This window comes from Dermacentor albipictus, chromosome 9, assembly GCF_038994185.2.
Source record: "Dermacentor albipictus isolate Rhodes 1998 colony chromosome 9, USDA_Dalb.pri_finalv2, whole genome shotgun sequence".
In the NCBI taxonomy this organism is placed as follows: Eukaryota; Metazoa; Arthropoda; class Arachnida; order Ixodida; family Ixodidae; genus Dermacentor; species Dermacentor albipictus.
The window spans coordinates 49483096-49501016 of NC_091829.1; the positions used below are offsets into that span (position 1 = coordinate 49483096).

At 47.2% G+C, this 17921-nt stretch overlaps 1 long non-coding RNA gene across 1 annotated transcript in view; it reads right to left on the bottom strand.

Moving 5' to 3' along the window:
* LOC135911925 (uncharacterized) overlaps positions 1 to 15065 on the bottom strand; it is a 35820-nt gene extending 20755 nt beyond the window's left edge. The window contains exon 1 of the long non-coding RNA XR_010567506.1: positions 14922 to 15065. This is a non-coding gene — a long non-coding RNA (uncharacterized lncRNA). The remainder of the gene's footprint in view (positions 1 to 14921) is intronic.
* Positions 15066 to 17921: the final 2856 nt, after the last annotated feature.

The window sequence follows — 17921 nt, forward strand, 5'->3', positions numbered from 1 at the left end:
CTCGACAATGGCAAGGCGAGAGTACTGTTTAAGCTCCTCAACCTTGCAAGTCAATTACTGGTTCTGAGATTTCAGTTGCTTGTTCCCAACGATTAGCGTAGCATTTTGGCTGAGTAGTTTATACAAGTCCGTTCAAGTGCTCAGCACTTTTATTCATGGAATAAACTTTTTTTTTCAGCTCAACAACATCGATGCCAGACTCCTTCATTGTCAGCAAGATCGTACCAAAGACGAGTTCGTGTGTGCTTTTAGCCATGTTGCTAATCTTTTCTTCCAACCCTTAAATGTTTCTCGACAGTTCTGCATTCGTCGGCTTGGTATGAGTACTAAACACAGACTCGGGTAGAAAATAAAGAAGACAGGGTTGATGGCAGCGTTAGCAGCAGCAGTGGCTGCAAAAGAAAAAAAAAATATGTCAACGCAGGAGTATAACTGCGCAAACAGAGGATTCAGGCTTAGATGTGGGTCATGCAATGCCTATGCTGCCAGTGAAGACCAGTCGTTGACGTCGAATTGTTTATAGGGTGCGCCGCAGTAGCAGCGACCTCCAGTGATGGTTTTGCGGATGCCTGCAGCAGACCACGATTTGGCCACGCAGTCCCAGATTCACCTGTGTGGATGACTCAGCGCCGTACAGGGAAGCAAAGTGGTGGAGCAGCACCACGAAGAATGATCGCTGAACAAACAGTCGCCGACAACGTCAGCTGCGGAAACGAAAACTTCAGGCTTAGATGTGTGTCGTGCAATGGCACTGCTGCCTATATTCCCTTATTTTGGCACTCTCTACACATGTGTATTATATTACCATCGACTTCAAGTCGTAACGCTTTCACAGCTTTATAATCGTAAGACTGTCAAAACAGTTTAGAGTAGAGTCCTGCTTGAAGACACGATAATCGTAGTGCATCCTCTAATCTGCTCAAATGCATACATCAAAATTTCTCGTTTCGTTATCCCAAGAAGTCAAAGGCACACCAGGCCTGCTGTTTTAGTTCTACGATAAATTTTATGCGTTGGGCTGTTCAATTCTCGGGACTATAATATCACTTGGGTTCGCTCACTGTAAGGGCAAAAAGTCGACGAATAAAGCAAGATAATGTATTTATGAAGTAGCAAAGTGAACAGCGGAGAATAAACACACGCGCTGACTAGCAGTTGATTTTGCTCGGAAGGGCGCTGAACATAAGTAATTTATTCATTAAGAAATAACAAGGCGTACGAAACTCACAAATTTGTTAGTCGCTCGATGGCTCGGAGTCGAATTTTGTTTCCCACATCTTCACGCTGTTGTAGAACCTTCAATGTAACAGTTGGCCCCAATGGACACTTCAAAATTACTAATGCGTGAGAAGAAAATTAGCTATGCAGATCCGATGCGCATTTTGGAATTTATGTCATGCGAAGCTTGAGTGAAGCAGGTAAATAAATGCCATACAAGTAATGGCGATGCATACCATTGCATTTATTTTCGTCCTGTGCCACGTGTTAAACTTCCATCGTACATGTTTATCTACCGAAAAGGTCAGAACATTAATCTCATGCAATTTCTTTTATAGGCTACACCATTCACAAACTATGACCAAACTCCAGCACCAAAAAACGCGGCTTCGCAGTGTTACACATCTACGCAACAGTGTCACGAGGGCAAAGGTGAGATGATGCTCTTCTGGGAAAGAAACGGCGATGACAAGTGTATGCCCGGAGAGGTGTGACATATGTGAAGATACACTAACCCCCGTATGCAGAAATGCAACTTAGGTCGAAGCACATGCTTGACTTGATTTAGATGACGCCTGGCGTTAACGCGCCCAAAGACGCTCACTGCGTTTCCTTCGGCGCGTTCCCGGTAGGCGTCACTCGGATCAAGTCAACCATAGGCTTCAACTTAAGTTGCATTTTTTGAATACGGGGGTAAGGGTTCTGTACCGCTTGCGTTCAGTGGCACATACCCATTCAGGAGGTCGCAGCGAAATAGACGTTGCCGAAGAATTTTGCTCAAGCCTTGCCAGCTCGCAGCCTCAACACGCCCTTACACCATGTGCCACTCCTGTGCCACGGGACTCCCGCATGGATGTAATGTTTTCGGTGGAGGAGCTTGAAGCGGCACTAGCGACTTGCAGGCGCTCTTCGTCACCTGGGCCGGACGGCGTTACCTATGCGGCGCTCGCCAATCTTGGGCAGAATGCACGCCTCATGCTGCTAAACCTTTACAACGAGTCTTGGCGCAACGGTTTGGTTCCACGTGAATGGAGATGCAGCCGCTTGGTTCCACTTCTCAAACATGGTAAATCACCGTTAAACTTGTCATCGTACCGCCCCATCGCTCTGGCCAGCTGCATAGGGAAAATAATGGAACGAATGATTTTGAATGAATGTGTATTGTTTAGTGGCGCAAGGGCCAAGTATGGCCAAAGAGCGCCATGACTGATAATGTTGTGTTAAGTGCCGATTTGTGAGTTGCGATGGTGGGATGTGACATGGCTGTAAAGTGGCCTAAAATCAATCCGTATCATAAAAGCGTAAAATGATATATAATATAAAATTATGATAGTGATACAACTAGATGTCTATGGATCTAGTACGCGTGATCAGTGGTCGTGGAGCTAAAATGGAAAAATGTGGAAATACCACCTAAGCCTCCGGGAGGCCTTTGAGCCCAAAGGCTGGGAGGCAGGTGCTTTCTTTTAGTGCAGTTATCGCAGCAGAAACCTCAGTTAAGAGGCCGTGCTACGGATTTCCTGGTGATATGACATGAAAACTGTGTACATCTTTTAAAAATGCGAACAAGTGTTGATATTTAAAGAGTGGTTCCATATCTATGATCATAAGAGGATGAAGGGGAATTTGTTGACGGTGTGGTAATGGAAAATGCTTTTTCCTATTAGCGTCTAATTCAGTGCATTGCAGCAGGATGTGAAGCACAGTAAGTGGCTCACCACATTTATCACACATGGGTGGATCGCCACCGGACAAGAGGTATGCGTGTGTGCTGTATGTGTGTCCTATCCTGAGTCTGCAAAGTGTTACTTCTGTGTGGCGGTTCTTTGATACCGGCGGCCAGTTGCCAAGATACGGCTTGATAACATGTAGTTTATTTCCTGTTTGTTCGTCCCACAAGCACTGCCAGAAAGCCCTTAGCTTTTTTCTTATTGAGGGCTTGAGGTCATTTACAGGGACAGTCGTGGAAGTGTTGGAGGCGTTCGCGTTGACGGATGTGGCTAGCTCGTCAGCCAACACGTTTCCCTCTATCTCTCGGTGCCCTGGCACCCAGCATACGACGATATGCTGTTTGGACTGATAGATTGTGCATAAGGCTGAGTAAAGAGATAGAATTACAGGGTTTTTATATTTCCTGACAGTTTTCAAAGCATTTACAACACTCAAAGAGTCTGTGTATATAACTGCCTTGGGGATATGAGATTCATTAATGTGTTTAACGGCAGCCAATATCGCGTAGGCCTCTGCTGTGAAAATACTTGTGTTAGGGTGCAGAACACCGGCATCTGAAAAAGATGGACCGACCGCTGCGTAAGATACGCCAAAATTACACTTCGATGCGTCTGTAAAGAATTCAGGAGAGGAGTATTTGTGCTGTAATTCGAGGAAGTACATTCGTATATGCGCGACAGGCGCGTGCTTTGTGACAGCTACGAAAGATGTATCACAGTCTATTGGTTGCCACTGCCACGGCGGGGGCCGTATAGCAGGGGACATAAGGTGGTATTCAAGCAGTGGAACCCTTGTTTCTTCAGCCATGTCTCTAACACGCATGGAGAAAGGCTGTGCCACTCTGGGCCGGTTGCGGAAAAGTTGGCAGCTGGACAAATCGTTTACGGTGTAATACGCGGGATGCTGACTGTTTGCGTTCACTCTAAGAAAATACATGAAAGACGAATATGTTCTCTGCAGATGCAGTGACCACTCATCCGACTCAACGTAGAGGCTTTCCACTGGGCTTGTTCTAAAGGCGCCTGTGGACAGGCGAATTCCTAAGTGGTGAACAGGGTTAAGCATCTTTAGAGCAGTTGGAGTAGCCGACTGGTAAATTATGGCTCCATAGTCTAGTCGTGTGCGTATGAGGCTTTTGTACAAGTTCAAGAGGCATTTTCTATCACTGCCCCAGGTTGTGCGTGAGAGCACCTTTAAGATATTCATTGTTTTCATGCACTTGTCTTTAAGATATTTTATGTGCTTTACAAAGGTTAGTTTCGCGTCTAAAATTATGCCTAAAAATTTATGTTCCTTGTTTACAGGCAGACGCTCATCATGCAACACAATTTCAGGATCGGGGTGCAGGCCTCTTTTTCTAGAGAAAATGACACAGGTGCTTTTTTGTGGGTTCAGTCTGAACCCGTTCACATCAGCCCATTTGGAGACCCTGTTAAGACAAAGCTGGATCTGTCGCTCACAGATAGCAAGAGAACTTGATTGAAAACCTATCTGCACATCGTCAACATACGTTGAATAGAAGATGTTATGTGGTATGTGTAGACGAAGGGAATTCATTTTTACTATAAAGAGCGTGCAGCTGAGCACCCCGCCCTGCGGCACTCCAGTTTCCTGTACAAATTTCTGTGACAGAACAGTGCCCACTCGAACACGGAATGTCCGATTCGACAGATAACTTTCGATAACATTGAACATATTTCCGTGTACACCTAACTGTGAGAGGTCTCTCAAAATACCAAACCGCCACGTTGTATCATAGGCTTTCTCCATATCTAAGAATACTGATAAGAAGAACTGCTTATGCACAAAAGCTTCACGGATACGTGCCTCGATACGTATGAGATGGTCAGTAGTGGATCGACCCTCCCGAAACCCGCACTGGTATGGGTCCAGCAATTTGTTTGATTCTAGGAAGTGCAGGAGGCGACAGTTAATCATTTTTTCGAATACTTTGCAGAGGCAACTTGTTAATGCTATAGGCCTGTAACTCGATACCGAGGAAGGATCCTTTCCGGGTTTTAGGATTGGAATTACAATAGCCTCCTTCCAAACAGAGGGGATCTCGCCGGAAGACCAAACAACGTTGTATAGGTAAAGGAGGGTTTTCTGTGTTTCGGATGGTAGTTGTTTTAACATCTCATATATTACGCGGTCTGAACCTGGGGCGGATGTATTACAACAGTTTAGTGCTGCCTGCAGTTCTGCTATACAGAATGGATCGTTGTACGCAGCACTTTTAGCAGATTTCCTTTCTAATTTTTGCTGTTCTATTTGTGTTTTGTATTTTAGGAAGGTTTCGGAGTAGTGTGAAGAGCTCGATATGTATTCAAAATGTGCACCGAGAAAGTTGGCTTGGTCTTCAAGGCTTTCTCCGTGGCTATTTACTAGAGGTAAGGAATACGTTTGTTGCCCATTAACTTTCTTCACTCTATTCCATACTTTGCTCTCATCTGTGTACGAGTTGATGCTTGCTATATACTTCGCCCAACTCTCTCGTCTTGCTTGTCGGCGCGTTCTCCTTGCCTGTGATTTGATATGTTTAAAGTTTTCTAGGTTTTCTGCTGTTGGAGAATCGCGAAATATGGCCCACGCTTTGTTCTGGTTCCTCCGTGCTTGCCTGCATGCATCATTCCACCAGGGAACACGCCGCTTGGAACCCATGCCGCTCGTTTGCGTAATACATTTACAGGCGGCATCCAGTATAAAAGCTGTAAAATACGCAACTGCATCATCTATGGCTATTGGCCTCGAGCTCCACCACTGGAAAAGCTGGCGCCACCGTCGGCGTGACGTGCTAGGAGGGATCACGTGGACATAGCGGCCGCGTCGGCTGCTTCGGGCGCGCCGAAGGGAGCTGAAAACGAGTTTAAATTCCCTCGGACGCTGCGGTCCCCATTTAGTGGCGAAATTTTCCCGCTTCGAGTGTCTCCTTTACAACGCTAGTAAGCACTACAATAGGTAGTGGGTACCTTTGAAGGCGCGCAACATGGTAGGCTACTGCTCGGTGCCGCAGGGCCGGACGCACGTAACGGAGGCCGGTGTCAGCCTTATTCACACGTAGCCGCAGGACAAGCTGCGTGAAGCTTGGCTCGCGAAACATAAAACCGGCAAACAGTCATCGGCTGCAACTCGGGTATGCAGCAAGCACAGACGCGAAGAAGATGTCTGCTCCGGCGCCCGGTCTGCGATGTTCTGAAAACGCGCACTGAGACGCTCGCCCGAGTCCGCTGCCCGACTAATGTCATGACGGTTTGGTGTATGAACTTGTCGATGCTATAGATACTGGCAAGTTCAGTGGACTGGAAAGGCAGCTGTAAGAAGCACATTAAAAAAAAAGCATGGCATATGGTCATGTTTGTGCTATGAATTAATGCACTGGATTACAAAAAAGGAGCAGAGGGAAATTGCACGCTGAGTGTACCGATAAACATGCAGTGCGACGCAACTCGAGAAATAGTATTGAAAGCTCAAAGAATTCAGAAGAAAAAAAAGATTGAATCGTCGCGACGGCACATCACAGTCCCCGTAGGCGTCGAAGTCTCTACAATGAAATTATTTTTGAACAGCTCTAATAGCAAACACGCAACAATGGTTGCTTGTATACTGTCAAATGCTCATATTCTGCGGACTAAAGCTCATGGCACGGTGCGAAAACGTGCGCGCGGAGAAAGCGAAACAGTGCGCGGACAAGCATGCAGACGCGCAGTCGGTGGCTGCGAATCTACGCGATCGCTGCATTGAGGCTTCATTCTATTACGCTCCATTTAGTTATACAAACACTATAAGAACATATTTCACATAGTTTGCTCTCAGCGTTTACCTACCTTTCACGCAAGTAGCCGGTTCGGCAGACTCCATCGCGGCGACCGCGCGCAGTGGCGTTCACTGTACGTATTCGGTAATGAGATAGCGGCTGTAAACGATTGTGTGCTTTCAGTTGGCCCAAGATTATTATTTAGACAGTAAGAAACTTCTCTCGTTTCGAAAGTACTTACAGAAATGTCCGGGAAAGCTCGCGCGTGGTGTTTTCAGTGAGCGCTGACAGCAAAACCTACGAGGAGCGCGCCACGTGATCCCTCATACTACGCCAGCGAGGCGCTTCCGATAGAGGGCGACTCCGTAACTCCTCGCCGCCAATACCAGACATCTCAGTCCACGTCATGTGAGTAAGAGTTTGGTACCGTTCCCAATCGGCTGAGTCAATCTTCCACCGAGGGACCTGCGGGGGAAGTTGATCTTGTTTCGGAGTGGTTAGGATTATTGGGAAGTGGTCACTCCCATACGGGTTGTTAAGTACATTAAATTTAAAATAGGGTAAAAGCGTCGGCGATAAAATGCTAAGATCTATGGCAGAGTATGACTTGTTGGCTAGGTTAAAATATGTGGGCTCCTTTGTATTCAAGAGGCATGCTCCAGAAGAGAAAAGCATTTGTTCAATGACGCGACCTCGCGCATCACAGCGTGGATCGCCCCACAAACTACTGTGTGCGTTAAAATCACCGAGAATCATATAGGGTTCTGGGAGCTCATCTATTAATGATTCTAAATCGCGTCTGTGAAGCTGATAATGTGGTGGTATGTACAAAGAGCAGATGGTAATTAGTTTATTTAAAAGTATCGCTCGAACGGCCACGGCCTCAAGGGCCGTTTGGAGCTTTAGATGCTGACACGCTACACTTTTGTCAGCAATAATAGCTACACCGCCAGATGCTGTGACAGCATCTTCGCGGTCTCTGCGAAACGTAACGTGCTTTCGGAGAAAGTTTGTGTGTGTAGATTTTAAGTGTGTCTCCTGTAAACACAGCACTTTTGGATTGTGTTTGTGGATGAGTTCTTGAACATCATCAAGGTTTCTAAGGAGACCTCTGATGTTCCATTGAATGATTTGTGTATCCATCTTTAAGGTAAATTGGTGCTGTGTTTACGGAAACGGAGTGGATGCCTTATATTACAGAGCCCTTTCGAGGCCCTGTAATAGGTGTTTTGTTCTTTCTGAAGCGTTCGAGCGATTCTCGACGCTCCTTAGGCGTTTGGTGCGCCTTGGGGTCAGGTGTAGTGTCCATTGCCTCGTGTGAGGCGCCGGACAAGCGCTCTTGCGAGCGAGATGTTTTCAGAGGGAGTCCCGCCTTGGAGGGCAAGACCCCTGCGCCCACCAGCCCGGAGGTCGATGGGGTTCCCTGAGGGATTTGGCTGCGCTGGACGTTGCCAGCGCTGGAAGGGGCCTCGGAGGTTGGGGCAGCCTCGGCTGCACCCACCTTTGGGGTGGATGGTCCCTTCTCCTCGGTTGACGGAGCAGCGCTAGCTGCAACCGCCGCGGGGGCAGATGGCGTAACTGCCGACTCACTGCCTGTGGGTCGGACAGCCGCCGGAGGCCGTTGCGACGCTGCCCCCTTACGCGCCACATCGGCAAAGCTGCTCTTAGACAGGTATGACACCCGCCTACGTGCCTCCTTGAAAGATATATTTTCTTTGACTTTGATTGTCACAATCTCTTTTTCTCTTTTCCAGGACGGGCAGGCGCGCGAGTATGCGGCGTGCTCGCCATCACAGTTGACACAATGTGGAGTCTTCTGGCATGTTTCGGAGGAATGTTCAGTGTCACTACACTTGGCACATGTCAGCCGGCCTCGACAGTTCTGTGAACTGTGGCCGAACCTTTGGCACTTAAAGCATCTGAGAGGATTTGGCACGTATGGCCTAACACGAAGTTTGATATAACCGGCCTCGATGGACTCGGGGAGGACACTTGAACCGAACGTGAGTATCAGGTGTTTCGTGTTGATCTCTTTACCGTCTCGCCTGATCTTAATTCGCTTAACATTTATTACATTCTGTTCACTGAAGCCCTCCAAGAGTTCAGCTTCAGTGAGCTCTAGCATGTCATCGTCCGAGACAACGCCTCGGGTAGTGTTCATGGTACGGTGCGGGGATACTGTTATTTGGGTCTCCCCAAATGAGACAAGTTTCGGCAGTTTCTCGTACTGCTTCTTATCGTGGAGCTCCAAAAGAAGATCACCACTTGTCATTCTCGATGCCTTATATCCTGTTCCAAAAACTTCAGTTAAAGACTTCGAAACAAGGAACGGTGAAATGTTGCGCACTAGTTTGTCTGGGTTTTCCGAGTGAATAACATGGTATCTAGGATAGTTCTGGACTTGTTGTCCGAAAAATTGAAAAACTTCTTCGGTGCGCCCTCGTTTCTGAGGGCGATCAGGTAGTTTAGGAAAAGCATGTTCCATAAGTAATATTGGGTTTTCGGCCGCGATGCCGACCACCCACCATGGAGCCCAACAGGGGGACGTGACAGGAGTTCCTGCTAGAGAAACCCTGCCAACGCCAGCCGTACATCGCTGCTATAACCAAATACAGCATAACCAAGGCTGGCTAGCTACACAAGGTTAACCCTTGCCGCCGGGAAACTAGGAAGTGAGGAGAAGTGATGAGAAGACAGGAAAGATGAAAAAGGCGAGAGAGAAAGACGAAGATTGGAGAGGAGGACAGGAAAAGGCGACTGCCGGTTTCCCCCGGGTGGGTCAGTCCGGGGGGTGTCTACGTGAAGCCGAGGCCAAAGGGGTGTGTTGCCGCCGCCGAGGGGCCGTAACGGTCCAAACACCCGGTATTGGCTCAACCCCCAGGATCCCCTTTTCCCCGGACACGGCTAAGCCGCGCACGGCTACACGCGGGAGGGTCCAACCCTCGTGTGCTCGGGTACGTGGTGTCGCAACACACCAAACGCCTGCTGACGCAGACGCCCCTGCGGGGACGAATGATTTTGACGCGCCTGGAATGGTGCCTGGAAAGTTACAACGTGTACCCAGATGCTATGGCTGGCTTCCGGCGTGGGCGCTCATCCATAGATAATGTCATCGATTTGGTCGCGTATGTTCAACATCAAAAACGGATGAAACGACTCACTGCGGCATTATTCCTTGACATAAAAGGCGCCTATGACAATGTAGCACATTATGCCATTATAGAGGCTCTGATTAAAGCAGGAATCGGTGGCCGCACTTTTCAGTGGCTGTGCAGTTATTTGACCGACAGGCATTTCTTCGTGATGACCGAGGAAGGCGCCACGACTCAACACCAAACGTTCTGTGGAGTACCGCAAGGCGGAGTGTTCAGCCCGACGCTATTCAACCTAGTGCTCGTTGGCCTAGTCCAATGCTTGCCCAACACAGTTCAGGTATCAATATATGCCGACGATATCTGCGTTTGGGCGTCTGCCGTAACACGACTGCAGGTACGAGCACGGCTACAAAAGGCAGCTACGATAACATCTCTGTACTTGCGAAAACAGAACTTAGAGCTGTCTTCAGAGAAATGCTGCCTTGTTACATTCACTCGGAAGGAAATGAAGCGTTACAGTGTAAAGGTCAATGGGCAAGCAGTAGCAAATGCACGGAAACACCGCTTTTTAGGGGTAATTATTGACCGAGACCTATCATGGAGCCCGCATGTTTCATACCTAAAGAAGAGATTATTGACAATAATTCATCTCCTCAAATTTCTCGGCGGAAAGTCATGGGGCACTTCGGTGCGGTCAATGCTGCAGCTGTATAACGCCTTGTTCCTCGGTTTCGCAAGATACAGCCTCCCTGTGATTGGGAACACCTGCAAAACAAACCTGCGTGTACTCCAGGGACTACAAGCTCAAGCCCTAAGGACGTGTCTCGGTCTTCCGAGGTGTGCGTCTACGGCGGCAACGATTGTCATAGCTCGAGATCACCCAATAACAACGTACTTGGTAATCGACGCTCTCAGAGCGCATATTCGCCACGTTGCCCGACTACCTTCTCACCACCTTGCCGCTCTACCCGCAGAAAGGCCACACGCAGCTATCAGTCGTATGATTGTTGCCAATCGCACCTCATTGCCAATGAACTACATGCCTGCAGCAAGACCATCCACACCTTTATGGTGCCTGCACAGACCTGAAGTACGCCTCACCATCCCAGGAATCACTAAAAAGGCAAACATGCCGTCGTTTGCCCTGAAGCAGGCCACATTACAACTTATACATGAGGTGCACAGCGGCCGCGTACACGTTTACATCGATGGCGCAGTCACATCTGCAAGTTCAGCTGCTGCTGTGGTGATACCAACAAGATCCATCGAAATACACCTAAAAACGTCGCATGTATCATCAACGACAGCTGCTGAACTGGTAGCCTTGCGTGCGGCTCTCCATTTCATTCAGCAGGAACCACCGCATGCATGGTCAGTCTTCTGTGATTCCAAGGCAGCCCTACAGAGTGTACTCTCAGCACTGCGCCATGGATCACATGAACAGCTCGTCGCAGAGATCAGAGAAGTACACCATCGCATAGTTGACGAAGGACACGATATCATATATCAGTGGTTGCCTAGTCACTGTGGCATACACGGCAATGATCGAGCAGACGCAGCTGCCCGATCTGCCCATGACGGCGTCAGGTGCGTTGCCATTCCTCTTTCGAGAGCCGACGCAGCGAAAAAACTTGCCGTACTGGCAAACGACCTGACATTGGCTCAGTGGAATTCATCCGATTTCACAAGTGCACGACTTCATACCCTGGGCCCTACTTTACAACTCCGTATTCCGCCCGAGCTTCCACGACGCGACTGTACCCTTCTAGTTCGTCTATGGCTTGGAGTAGCATTTTCAAATGCGTACTCCTTTCTTATCGGAATGTCCGACAACCCACTTTGTGACTTCTGCGGGTGCAATGAAACAATCGCGCACCTTCTTTGTGAGTGCTCTCGTTTCAACCCGCAAAGAGCAGTCCTCTCAGCCACCCTAGACAAACTGGACAAGCGCCCACTGTCAGAAAACAAGATCCTTGGACACTGGCCTACGCGAACATCAGCGCGATCGGCTATGAAGGCGCTGCTGCGGTATTTAAAAGACACTGGACTTTCTGCCAGATTGTGACTTCACTGTGTGACTCAGGATTGTACGGTGCACTGCATCACAGTAGGAACGCCTTTGCGGGCTGCGTGTCAGTGCCCACAGAAACAGTTTGTGTGTACGTGCGTGTGTGTGCAGTTTTTTTTTAAATCCTTCTCCCTCTCACCTATCGCTACCCCTTTCCCCTCCCCCAGTACAGGGTAGCCAACCGGAGATAATCTCTGGTTAACCTCCCTGTCTTTCCTTTGCCTTTCTCTCTCTCTCTCTCCCATTCAGGAGGATTGACCAAGAAATGGCACACACCCGCTGGAACATACCTGATATCTTCTAACAAAATAAAGTACAATAAATACTTCACTACAACGCGCTGACACACTAGTACGTCTGTGTGCTTATGAGATGCCTATGCGCAGGTATCATATGTTATGATTGTATGTAGGGATTTACTGCTTTTGTATTACGCCTAACCGAAGCGCAAGCACTGGCATTACTTTTCCGGCAGGCATAGAGCGTTTATTTAACTCCGTTTTCTGGTACCTGTGCTCGGCTCACATATAACCTTCGCCTAACCTCCTCGCATATCCCCCGCAGTGCCAGCCGACCCAGCCGCAGCCACGCTAAACGCGGAGAGAGTAGGCGAAAAAACTTTCGTTTTAAAATGTAAGCAATTACACAACATGCGGCGTGTGTATATCTAACTTGCTCCGCCTAGATTGTTGATGTGCTTTACGCTACGGTTATGCTACCCTCCTCTGTGTGGGCCTGCCTCTCACTACAGTTCCTCACCGTACTGGCAGATAATTCATCCTCCTTGCAAGGCGAACTATCGTGTGTGCGTGTGCGTGTGTGCATGCCCATGTGCGCGTGCGTGTGTGCGCGTCCGCGTGTGATTATGTGCGTGATTGCGTGTCAGATCGAGAGACGATGACAAGACAGTGGTACGACGATGACCACGGAAGTCAAGGATAAAAACGGCTTGACATTAATGACAAGGACGCGATGGTGACAGTGATAGCACAAACGCAGAGATGCTGTCACAAGGACGACCGCGGCACCATAACACGGCTGCAACGGTGATGACAGGTACGATGCTTGACTATGACGCCAACCTGACAGCCATGATACGTACAATACAACAGGGGGGTGACGAAGACACCACAATAGCTAGGACAATGAAATATAGTAACGACGTAGACGACAGCATGGCGATTATGACACGTAGATGGCGACGACACTAGCATGCTTTGCACGACAAGCACAATACTACAAAACTACGGCGATATGACGACTATGTGATGGTGACTGTGACGTCGGTGGCATGACAAGTGAAATCTTGCGGCAAGGAAAAATTTTGCTTGAACCAGCTACAATGATTGTTAATTTTAGGTGAGTAGCACAAATTAACTAAAGAAACGGCTGAACAAATTAATAAAGGAGCACACTAGCGAAAGACTGAACAAGCCAACTAACCAACGAACAAAAGAACGAACGAACGTTTTCTTCGCTGCGTCCGACCGTCAACCACCGCCCAACCACGCAGAGGGGGGAAATGGCAAAAGGAGCTATTTTTCAAAAGCTTCAACCATAAACGTTCGACAGCGAGCTGCGACCGTCACAGATGCCGCTGCTTAAACATCATCGTCAATGATCACGCGTGTGTGCGCTGTAATACATTTTTTCCTGCAATTACAGTCAAGTAGTCATGCCACCGATGACATAGTCATCACGTCATGTCGAGGTGGTTGTATCGTAATTTTGTTATTGTCAGGGGCAGAATTTTACTGTAGCCAATTATTATTATTATTTTATTCTACATGTACCATCAATTTATATTTTTTCTTTTTCACCATGTGTATCATATTAATGCACGGTCCTACAAGCCAACTGAGGCTTAGAGTGGCCTGTTTATGTTGTGGTCTGTTTTTGATGGCAATAATAATAATAATAATAATAATAATAATAATAATAATAATAATAATTTGTAGGTTAACACAATGTAATAATATAACTGCGATCCCTAAAGGACGGTGTCATGGACCGTCCAAGAAAAAAAAGCACGAATGTGCATAAACAAAATGTTGTACGATACATCGGCTTCACTAGTAACGCAGTAAGTGCAAGAGAAAAGCGATAGTTACTAATTTTAACCGAGTCCGTTGACCGATGCCCAAAGAACGCTTAAAGATTACCCTTCAAATATATTCAGAGACTCGAGCTCATAGGTGGAACAGCAGAGGGTACACGGCCGTCTGTGAGTCGACAAAAAAAGCTGTCGAACCGCACCTTTTCTCAAGATTACAACTGCTTCGAAAATGTCCCCAATTCGTGCGATGAGAAATGTGCCCTGCTTATATGTGCACACACCTCTCATCGGCATTGTTGCCTCAGCAAGTGTCACACATCGCCTTCAACCTCGTGACATTGCTCGCAGACGACTCACACTGTCGATCCATCTTATTTGGCGTTTGCATTCCGGAATATATTTTTGAACGGTGCAGGGCGCAAATACAAATATTGTAGGAAGTGAACGTCACGTATAAAAACTACATGAATTTATTCACTGGATATGATGAAATAAACAATTGTGCGCATAAGCGTTGACTGTATAGAATTCATTGAAATGCTTCGCTTCAAATACATACGAACATGTGCGCTGGAAAGGCATATAATATTTAGTTCTGCAATTTTTTTTTTTGCTCTCGGCTTGCTGTATCCCTGATTCAACATTTCTTCCGACGCTGTTGTCTTGACAGATATAAAAAAAAAACTAAGGCACCACTTATACCAACGTAATGCCAACTGCAGTATTCCTTGAATACACTACCACCAAGTTTAGAATTGCGTTTCGCAAGGAGGAACGAATAGGCTATGTTTTCAGCGCGTCAAGATGAAATTCAGGGAGGTTCGGCTCCCCCAAAAAAGCTGCAGTGCACTTCCCTACCCGATGATGCGCCTACTTCACAGGCCCGAAAAAGAAAACGTCTACAGCTAGAAAGCAGCGGAAAGCCTCTCACTTATTGCTGCTACAGCAAAAGTTGATTAAGCGTAATAATTTCAAAAGAGCTGCAAAGATTGTACTCACCTCGTCTGATGGGAAGTGGAACTTGGCTCGGCTGTCCGTCTCCGCGTTGCTTGCACCAGAAGACTCGGGGATTTCTTAATTACACGAACCGGCCAGTATTCTTTCAGCCACTTCGTGGTGTCTTCAAGTAGGCGGCGTGGCGGCACAAGCGAAAGCTATTCCCGAAAGCAGAAAAGTGCTCTTAGTTACAACCACTTGCACATAAAATGACAAAATGCTAGCAAAGGCGCCAAAGCAAGCCACGATACCGGTGCTGCCTGCGTCGCTCGTTATTTCAGTGAAGGCAACGTTTAAATATAATGAAATGACCAGAATCAAACAGAAAGGAAGTCAGTCAACTTATACGCTGATTTTCAGGCTGTTAACCTTCCAAGTCGCCTAACTTGCCGTGTTTATAGAAACTTTGATAGAAGAACACTCTTTAGCCGCCAGTAATTTTTTAACGCACGCGTGATCTTCATCATATTTTGATAAGCTGCACACCTGGCTGCTATGATATCTGGCAACCAGGTTCGCAAGACGGTCAGAAAGACACCAATGCCCTAGAAGGGCTAAACACTCGGTCCGCAAGGTTGGCAGCAAACATGAACACATCAGGGCCCCTAAAAGAAATGGTCAGCAGGAGCGCAGAATGGAGGAGAAAGAAAGAAAGGGAGGTGACAGGGATGTTACCTAGAAATACGTCTTGGTAGCTAGCATACTTTGGCAGAGGTGAAAGCGAAGGGCGGATAGCAAGATGCCAGGCAAGTGGAACAAATGGCCACCAGGTCGGTAGTACGGGCATCAAGACACTCGGCCACAAGAAGACCTGGCCTCAAGGCCAACAGAGAAGACAGCAGCACACCAGGCCTCTAGGGCGGCTAGTAAGGTCCGTAGGGTGGGCAGAAATATAGCATGTCACTATAACAGCCACCAGCTCCGCCAGCACACCAAGCCACACGAACATCTGGTCACCAGGTCCGTAGTGCGGCAGCAGCACACCATGCCCCTAGAACGCGTGCCAATTAGCTCCGCAGGGTGGGCAGCAAGATGCGAGGCCACTGGAATCGCTGGCCACCTGTTCCGAAGGGTAAGCTACATCAGGCCCGCTGAGCGGCAGGAACATACCAGGTCACTAGAATGGCTGGATACCAGATCTGCAGGTCAGGCAGCAGGACACCAGGCTACTAGATCTTGCCACCAGGTGGCAGAACTAGAAGCAAGATACCAGGTCACCAGAACAAGAGACCAGCAGATTCTCCGAGCAAGACACCAGACAACAGACCACTAGAAAAGTCCAATCACCGAAGGTGGCGTGAAAATCTGTTCACTGAATAAAGGGTGGTACATACTGAACGGCAAACACCCAGCGACCAAAGTTGTGTGAAAGCGGTTGAGTGATGAGCGGTACGTACTATCACATGCCGTGTGACCTAAGTCGTTCCAAAGTTGGCTTCAAACCCTGGTCCCTCAGCACAGCAACCCATAAGATCCTATGCCCATGGACTACCCAGTGCATCAAGTCGGCGTGTAGCAGGTTACATACAGATAAACGGCCCAACAGACAAACCGACAGAGAAGCATACTGTGCGAAGTTCCCAAAGAATATTAACAGCAATACTGGAAGCAGTAACACCTCTAACTAATTTGTACAAAGCTGTATTATTCTCGTGTTTCGACTTCCTGTAATGTCGCTATGCTTTAGAATACTATCGGTATTGAGTCGGTAGGCCTAGTAACTTGCGAGTCGTCGATTGAATAGCACCCTTAGCTCAACTTCATTGCAATTAATGAATTCATAACTATCGTGTTTTCCAGTGATATTGTTAAGCTTCCTTTAATATAACGGCCAATGGCGAACTTGAGCACTACGTTTCTCCAAATGTGCTCGCGCGCCCATCGATTAGGAAGAGCCTGCAAAATCGTAATGTGTTTAATTTTTCTGTGCATCATTGCGTAAGGTCTGAGATCTCGGTGTAGTTTTTAGTACAACATTACACTTTTCGGCACACAGCAAACGCGTTGAAATGTAAGGTATGCGTTCTCTGGGCTCTGTTGGCAGAGTGTCGAAGAAATTCAAGTCTTCTACACATTTACATAAGTTGTACACAACAATCAGTCTCCCTCAACTCGAATACGCGTTAGTCATCTGGAATGACAGTTATAGAACGAACAGTTATAGATTGGTCCATAAAAAACGTTTCTAAGCATATAGCATCACCGCTTTGCTAACATAGACACTGGATCTCGTTGTAGCACTGTTTATTCATTTAATTGCCCTTAATTCGCTGCCGACGTAATCGCGCTGACCTTTTGCTTCTTTTCAAACTCCTTCACGGTATCCTGACTTTCCCCGAAATCGTCAGTTGTATAATGTTTCATATTCTACGCAAGACCACCAGAAAATATAGATCTTTCCATGTTCCTGTCTGTAATCACCAATACCAAAACATCCACGGAATACTGAGTCTCTTAACATTTTTTTAAAATAACTAGTTGTTATCGTTCTTTTCGATGTTTTGCTTGTTGTGTCCAACTTTCACGCACTCTACCGCTGCTTTTATCCTCCTTTTTCTTTTGCATTAACGTTGCCTTTTGGTGTAGGTGCGCGCCTCTTTCCATTATTGTTCTTTTTATACATCTTTATATTCCTCTGCAGTTTTTTGCTTTTTGATTTTGCAAGTATGCGTGCGCCAGTACTCAGACCTAAGGGTTGTTCAACAGCATGTTAATGAATTATTTAATCCTTCGATTTATTTATGTATTTGTTCGTATATTTATTTATTTATTTGTTTATTGCAAGTGAACTTAACAAAATTAACTGCGGTTCACAATTAGCTTCTAAAGCATGGCAAGTGTAAGCCGAGTTCCCGAAAGCCACGACCATAAGTGAACGCAAAACAGGAGGTCCATATTGCACACAAAGAAACGTTTCAAGGATCGTCCACAACTAGAGCTGGAAAATACAGCAGGCACGGGCAGAAAGGGAATGTTGTACAAGCTGGTCTCACAAATAGTGCA